The sequence below is a fragment of the Pinus tabuliformis genome, chromosome 4_2 (assembly GCF_031772625.1).
Source record: "Pinus tabuliformis cultivar Carrire ecotype Pingquan chromosome 4_2, CPIR1, whole genome shotgun sequence".
Taxonomy (NCBI): Eukaryota; Viridiplantae; Streptophyta; class Pinopsida; order Pinales; family Pinaceae; genus Pinus; species Pinus tabuliformis.
Genome location: NC_142304.1, coordinates 640670560 through 640679609, shown reverse-complemented (window position 1 = coordinate 640679609; position 9050 = coordinate 640670560). Strand labels below are relative to the sequence as shown.

The 9050-nt window shown below is 34.1% G+C and overlaps 1 pseudogene; it reads left to right on the top strand.

Annotated features, from left to right (window-relative positions):
• The first annotated feature begins 7519 nt into the window (after window positions 1-7519).
• LOC149170989 (uncharacterized) lies at window positions 7520-8122 on the top strand (annotated as a pseudogene).
• The last annotated feature ends 928 nt before the right edge of the window (window positions 8123-9050 follow it).

Below are 9050 nucleotides of genomic sequence, written 5' to 3'. Positions count from 1 at the left end.
CTATTGCAAAGGAAAAACAAGAAGAAATGGTGAAAACAGAGTCTATCGAAGGCTTAAGCAACTTCACACAGGAGCTGCCGGATCTGGCCGATCAACGGTCCAGATCTAATCGGCGTATCATAGTCGGAGATGGAAAGCGGAGTCCATCAGAAGCGGCCTTATGGGAAATCACGACAATGATCAATGCGATTAAACGAGGGTTGTTGATCTATGCACGTAGATCAATGGTCCAATTCTACTCGTGCCATCGCATCACCAATACACACACATAAGGACTTACCGGGGCCCAAGGACTATGCGATATGTGATTGCGATATATCACATTGCAAATTGCATCGCGACAATACAGAGGAGCAGGGCCAATACATATGCGACTTGCGATAAAGCCAGACCTGACGGGTCTTATGGTTACAAATATATATATTTTGAGTTTCGTAAAAAGGAGATTTTCTATGTAAAGTAACATTTTTGTTAAATAAATGAAAAACAAAGGAAATGTGAATGGAGCGATAAAACGGACCCGAAAGGGTTTATACATGCAGTGATATATATTTTGAGTTCCGTAATGAGAGGGATTTGAGGCGGGCCTTAGGCAGTAAGTGGTATTGGCCGGGCTCCACCCGAGCCCATACATTGGTCGACACGTGGCTTGGCGCCGGAGAGAGAAAATCGCCTTTATGGGCGGGTAATCAATAGCAACCACTCAACGATCACATATATCAATGGTGGACTTGCGATAACGTCCAAAGACAGATCCGAAAGGGTTATAGGGCGGAACTGATAATATTTGAATCCAATAAACGACAGTTTGGTGGATTTTACAACGTTTCTGTGTATTTCTCTATGTGAATAGAGAAACAACATTTTTGGGATTTCGAATGCGCCAAAGGTTCCTTCTGTTTCATAACAAATGGCCACCATACCTGAAGACGTGACACACACTCAGAGGGGATTTGAACGGACAGAGGCTGGAAGCCAGAAAGCCCGAGAGGGAAAACGAACAGACAAGTGCCGATTGGCTTAAAAGCCATTGAATGATAGGGACAGGGGCAGGCAGTGCTGAGATAGAGAGAAGACAGAGACAGAGAGCAAGAGGGGGAGTCTGTGTACTTAAAAAGACTTGGGGGATCCAAGTAAAGCCCTGTTGTTTTATTCCTGTTGTGTGGAGACTCAATTTGAGCTCACATTTGTAAAAATTCTACTCTTGAAGACATAATAGAGAGGTCACCACTGAAATATGGACCAGGAGACGTAGCCCAATAGTTTTGGGTGAACTCCTTGATTATTTGCTGTGTTATGCGTGTATCTATTATGTTTTTGTAACTCCTTCATTGTCTATATTATTCGGAATATTTTTGATCCGTTGCACTAAGTAATATAGGCAAATCTTGCACATGAGTCTGTAATACCTTAATATTAGTCAAAGATCTCATTTTCAGATAATTTAGTCTCTTTAGAATGCAATTATGTGTCTTTATATTCTTTTAAGATATTAGTTTGTATGAAATTTTGATAAAGAAAATAAAACACTTGGTTCATATTTTTTATCAAAATAATTTCTTCACAATTTCTTGAATCAACAACTTGCTCATTTAAACCTTGATTTAGTGGATCAGAGGAATATAAACATAATTCCTAGATCTTTTTAAGTTTATATTTATCTTCACTATTGTAGAATATGTCCTCTAAATTCTATATTTTCACCATCATGGTGTCCTTCCATGACTTCATCATAACAATATTTCCAAAGAAACTTTGTCAGATATGTTCTTCCATAGTAAGTATGAAAGATAGAATGTAAATATTTTAATGATGAAATAATGGAAGTAGGTAGACTTCTATACCATTTTATTGCATCCATTTTGGATTGATCGAGGTGATCCAATGGTCGCTATTTGTTCCTCCAGCCCTAAACCCTATCACCATTCCATCTCATCATTTGTGCGTCAGAATTCAGATATGATGTCCATTTTTCAATAAGACGGTTCGACCCGTGTTCATCAATGAGCAACCCATCTGAACAAGTCATTCCTCATTCGTAAAAACCTGCATATGGCATTGTTAAGCACTTTGCAATCAAAACCCTAGGAATGAGATGTAAATTTTTATGGGTCTTCTTATGCACTTCAGTGCCCACCATACCATGCCAATTTACTTGTAGGTTCCAAATATTGATCATTTAAAACAAGATTCTGGTGATTCTTGTGCTCCTAATTAGGGTTTTTGGTAATCATCGTTCTTTTTTTTTCCTTGAAATTTATGATCTGCAACAATGGATTAATCCCTTAATTCTTTTGTTGCAGGGGGTAAATCTTTATTGCTTCTTTTTTGGCAAAGGAGAACGCTTACTATATTTGCTTGATCAACAAGTCTTTGTTCAACGCACCAATGTAATTCCTAACCCTTTAGCTCTCTCATTTTTCATCCCATTTAGAAATTTTGTGTGCATAATGATCCTAGGGAGTATATTCAATTTGGGAGTTTTGTTAGGAGACCACAACTCGAACTAGTCTCGACCCAGATGTAACTTGCTCTACTTCCAGGATTTTCCGACACAGGTATTTCTATGCCCATCTTGTAATTTCTTGTTCTTTTCACTCAAAGTTTTCACGCATTTACTAGGGTTACAATTTCCTTGTTTCTCATTTTCGATGCTTTGACTGTACAGAAAAGTTCACTTAGGACTTGTCTTTTACTAATAAAACAATACGCGCTCCTCCTATGTACTCAATCTTATCCCTGTACCTTACTACATCTGGTACACTCCATAGCTTCCTGTTCTACCTCATTACTGCACTTAGTCCTGGTTATTTTCCTGGGAAGAGTTTTTAGAAACATATTTACATTCCTATATGACACAAGGGTGTTACTACAGTCACGATGAAGTTTCCATCCCTACTAAAGGTGATCATTTACCTTATGATATATTGATTGAATTCGTGAATGAAATTTTTGTTCTATGTATCTGTCTAACTGTGTGTTTTTCTTTTGTCTATCTTGACAGATACATGTATGATGTTTGGTACTTTTCGTTGTCTCCTTTACTCAGTTGCAACCACGACAACATTACAACTAATGCTACCTCAATGTCCCAGGTCCATAATTTGCAAAGCATCAGGTTTGTTCTTTTCCACCATTCTATGATGGAGCTTTTTGGGAAACATTGTTCCCATGGGAGAGTTCCAAGTTTGTAATTGTATATTGATATTCCCTCTTTGGGGCTGTACATTCTAATTACGACAAGCCTATGTTGGCTTTGAAATCTTTAAAAGGGTGTAATACCTTGTTATGTTGGTTGTCGTTATTATTAAAGGAATTATTTTATACATATATCAAGTATTAGCTCTGTAATAATTTAAAGTTTTCCCATTATATTATGAGAATGTATTCTCCTTTCATTTGAAGTTTTAGAAATATACTTTACATGTTCCTTCGTTTTCGTATGTCGATTTCAGTTCTTCCTGACACAACCATAAGGTTTTCTTGAAAATAAACCTTTGGTTTAACGTGTAGTTAATAGAGGCCACCTTAGACTATGAATTTTTTTTTTACCTCGTATTCATGCAGAGCATGAAGAGCTCGATGCCAAATTATATTTACATATAAGGATAATTTGGGTGAATTGTCTTCCTCTTGTTTTCTTTTTTTATATAGTAGGCTATATTGAGTAGACAATCAAATCCTCAGTTTTCGTGTATTCAAGATTGCCACTGTTCATTACTATGCTTGATTGTTTATAGATTCTTCTAGAATGCACGTTGTTTATATGTTATAATAGGATAGCTTTACCAGTGTTAATTCATTATTTAGATACGAGAATGCATCCCTCACCTTTTAATTCTAGTTACTTTCTTTCTCTACTTAATATTTACAGGAAAAACCACATTTGTTTATCTTTTGTCCATCATTACAGTCTAAAAAATTTAAACCTATAACTATTAAAAACGTCAAGAAGGTGTTGAGATTACTCAACACTCCTATTAATCAAATCCATATGGCAACCAAAGTATATTTTTAATAATAGCTAAGAAATATTTCTGTAAGTTTCGTCCTCTATTAACTAAGACTTCCTATTTTGCTATCAATTTCCATAAAATCGAATTACACTTCAGCGCATATACTTTTAAACTCATTATCATCACCATACTAAGTCATCCTTAACATGAGGTAAAATTTAATCTTTTCAACTAATCTCATATTTTCCTAGTTCAACCCGAATTATATAGGTTTGTTCCTCCATCCCTATCCCTAGGTGGTTGCTTATAGTAGTCAAAACCAACTCCTCTACATTAAGCAATTTTAGTTTTACCCTTGTTAGTTAGTTAACTGATTGCCTTATTGACATGCCTTATTGACAATGCATATAATTAAGTTACAATCCTAATAAATCTCGGCTATATAGATACATACCTTATACTTTTACGATAATTTGAACAAGTTAACAACTCTAGATTAAACAAAAAAACATTCCTCCAAGCCTAGCTATTAGACATAGATAAGTTTAAAATTTTCTTCGATTATTAAATAATTTACCAACTCCATACTCCAACATCGTAATCAGATCCATTATTTGCACCACTATAACTTTCACAGTCGACATAATTTTCAAATAATATTAGATAACTAAATTATAAAACTGACCTAATTGAATGTTTAATAAGGAGATCCACAGATGAGAAATAACATACAAAAGAATCTAGATAACAATAAATCAACACTATGTTCGCGTTACCAGGTGAACACCTTGGGATGAACGATTTGCCACTGGACCATGAACCTTCACCACATATTCTCACCCGAGCTTAGATACCCTTCCCTCGAAAATCAACAACCTCTTGTTGTTCTAGTCAAGTCCTTTTTATGCCCTACTTCCCTAGTAGACTTTCCTTAGCTGTATCCCTCTTTATAGGATCTTCCAGCCTCATAGCCTAGTATTTTCCTATTTACTAAAAAATTAATATTTTCATTAAATCCCGTCTTTATATATTTTTCATTAAATCATGTATTTTTCGTTAAAAACTATGGAAATTCTTGTACAATTTTGATAAGATTAATGGACTTTTTCAAGATTTTATGTATCCTAAATGTTTGATGATACTAAATCCATTTTATCATCGAAAATATTCAAAACACTCTCACAAATAAAAAAAAATTGTAAAGAAAAAAACCAAATTCTTTTAATGGCCTTCCGAGTGAAATTGTCGCTCAATAGACAACACCATGTATAAAACTTTGTCGGAAGCTCAAATGGTATTATTATACATGTCATAGGCATGGTATTACACATTTAATTTTGCTTTGAGTGCCTATTAGTTTGCCTTTGACCAAGCATTTATGTCACTTACCCATAGTTTAACATTAGGAATTCAATTTTTATTATTTATCATTATTATTTAAATTCATTTATTTGTAAGACAATTGGTTGAGGTCTTGTTATGAGTTTTTTAGTTTCATTTCATTTTTATTAAACTTTCTGATATATATATATATATATATATATATATATATATATATATATATAATTAATTAATTAATTAAAAATATATATATATATATATATATATATATATATATATATAATAAATTAATATAATATTTCTCTTAAATTTATAATTTTTTCAAGAGCTAAAGCTGTAATTTATTTATGTTAAGTATTTTTTTTTTCTTCGACATATATATATAAGAGTTTATTTTTTCTTACAAATAACTAATCAAAACAAATAGATGTGTGTATATATGATTTTTTTGTCTTATAAATAATTTGATTAGTTTCGAGAATTTTTTATTAAATATTTATATAGATAAATTTATTTGAAATTATAAATATTAGCACAATTATATTAATAAATGTGGTTGAGATACTTCAATAGGCCTCATTTTCTATCTTTTATATGGAAATCATCTTTTAAAAATGAAACCAATATTTACATTGACAATGTTAATATCATTAATAATATTATTTAAATGTTCTTAATGTTAATGTAATATGAAATATTGTTGGATTTTCACTCACCTCCGAATCGATCAAGTGGACTACCCACCAATTTGATAATGGTTTAGAAGTTTACTCATGCCCGGAGGTGGTTTTGGTGTAACGAATTTGCTTAACATAAATAATATTAAGAATTAAAACTTAATATTATTATAAAAACACTTATAAACCTAATATAATAAAAACACAAAGAATAATATTCTTGACAATGTTAATATCATTAATAATATTAATTAAATGTTATTAATGTTAATGCAATATAAAATATTGTTGGATTTTCACACACCTCAGAATCGATCAAGTGGACTAACCACCAATTTAATAATGGTTTGGAATTTTACTAATACTAACAGGTTTTGGTATAACAGATTTGCTTAACATAAATAATATTAAAAATTAAAACTTAATATTATTATAAAAACACTTATAAACCTAATATAATAAAAACACAAAGCTAATATAATAAAAACACAAAGACTAATATTCTTAAAATGCTGAATTATAAAACCTAATATTATAAAATATTGTAAATTTGAATTATAAATACTTAATATTATAAAAATGTTGAAGGCACTATTTCAAATTAGAATATTCGTAATGCCCAATTCCATCAAATCCATGAAAGGTCAGAACCGCTTGTCTCCATGAAAGAGTCAATTGCCCAATCAAATTAAATCAATGACGCGAGTAGCGAATAATTTCATTTCTGTTTGCCCAGTAAGATTAAGTCAATATAAAGTAACTGGACAAAATAGATTTCAAAATTCGTTGAGCGTTGAATATAACTGCGATTTGCGAAGACTTCAGTCTACATAGATCATGATAATCGCGGAGAGATTTTGAAGCTTGAACTAAACCTCATAGTAGCACAGAAGACTGGCAGTTGTCGTAGCGTTACGTGTCAAGATCTGAATCATGAATGTGGTCAATTTGAACATTGAATGACTGAAGTTATTTTTTTAACTTTGAAAGGGCGTCTGTACCTCGGCAACATGATTTCGACTTCGCCGGGTGCAAGGAAGCAAAGTAAAAGAAAGTCAAGAAACTACATTGGGTTTGTTAGGATGCTTTCACCTCATGAGACACTTCAGTCAAGAAACTACATCGGGTTTGTTAGGAAGCTATCACCTCATGCGACACTTTAGTATCTACAATCTGTTATCATTCAACATACAGCTAACTCTCTATATTATCTTGTTAGCTTTCGAGTTGAGAGGGCTCTGCATGGTTGAAAAGTCAGTAGTCAAGGCTTTGAAACTATCAAAGTTCGAATGAGTTTTATGGATGTGGTCTAATGAACTTTGGAGTGTTATGGATGTGGCCTAGTGGTTAGTGAAAAATTTTAGTCCTACTAAATTATGAGTAGTCTAATTATGAGACGACTATATATACCTGAAAATAGCTTGAGCAGAATTTATACTCGTGTATAACTATCAAAGCTCGAAGGAAAACGCATATCTTATATAAACCAGACTCTCTTTTGCCTTATTTGTTGTTGTCTTTTAATTACGGCATTACTTTGCAGAGATGGCCGACTCCTCCCAAGTTTCTCAGAATAAGCGAGGCAGAGAAGAGTATCAGAATGGGGAATTGACTTTGCCCGATGCAAAGAGAAGCAATAGCATAAAGTTGATGCAAGATAGTTATCTCATGGTTTTGCTCGAGATGATCGATAATATGGATGATATTAACAGTAATCCACAAGAAATCCATACTACGATTCATCTTGAGGACGAGAGGCTGAACGGGCTTATGAAATCTCTGGAAGATGAAGTCGGATTGAAAGGGCAAGCAGATGATGTTGATGCGAAGGGTAGTATAATTAAACAGCTTCTGATATAGGAGACATGCATTCGGAAGGAAATTTGACGTATTACGACGATGTTCGTGCAGAGCTTAGTTTCTTTGTGGACCATACTGCTGTTGAACTTGGAATCATCATGAACCTTTTGGATGGAGATTCAATGGCCAACATGTATTCAGATGATGCCGTGTATGGTTATCCTGTGACTCCGGCTGTTTTTTATGAGTCTCTGTGGGAGGATGATATCTCGGAGGATGATTCAAAATGATTTCGTATCACAACAGCAAGCAAAATTTGAAATTACTGGAACGGAATTTCATGGGTGAATGCCACCGCCGAGGATGCTCAGTGATGTATATATGTGAAGAAAGTTTGGCTCATTCTGTAGGCAAAGAAACCATAGTCTCAACTGAGAATGCTTTTTTTTTCAGAGTTATTTTCCCAAACAATCGTAGCTGTGAAAACGAAATCATACATGTCACACAAAATTTTATCTTATAAGACGATTACCGAAGCGTGGTCTTCATTTTTCTTCGGCCGAGTTTCTAATTTTGTGTAGTTGAATCTTGGGTATAGCTTCAGAAAAAGTCTCATGGCCAGGAAGTTGAAAATAATTAATATTATTTTGTATTAATGGAGAGATTGTTACATAAGTTGTAACGTATCTCCTTAGTTTAGGATTTGTTCCAAGAGTTTAGGAGTTTGTTTGCAACTACCTGATTTCTAGTGAAGTACTTAATAATGTAATCATTCATTTGATGGAGAGTAGAGTGTACGGAAAGTTCTCTGTGTTTGAATGCAGTCTCCAGGTGCAGTACTCACCTATGAGTTGTAACTCCTTCTTTTTAATTCAAATTTGATTTTTATCTTGGTATCAAAGCACAGAGTAAGGATAGCCTTAATTTTTTTTAGGATGCATCATTGATTACAGAGTGGCGCATTTGTAGAATCAGGTGGACTGCAGTAACACCTGAGAATAGGTCTCAGATGACTGATCATCTCTGAGCGCAAGAAAGTGTTGGCGCAGTTTTGACGCGAACAGTTGCGCCATTTTTGAGCGGAAAGAAGAGTTGGCGCGGGTTTTTAAGGAACAGTCGCGCCACTTGGCGCGGTTCTGAGGGTGATAAGCGCGCCAGAAAGTACAGTTGGCGTGGAAAATCAAGGATTAATCGCGCCAATTTCGTGCCTCGCATCGATTTTGTTTCTGGCGCAGGCATTTCGCTGTCGAAGGAGCACCAACCTCTTTCTCTTTGA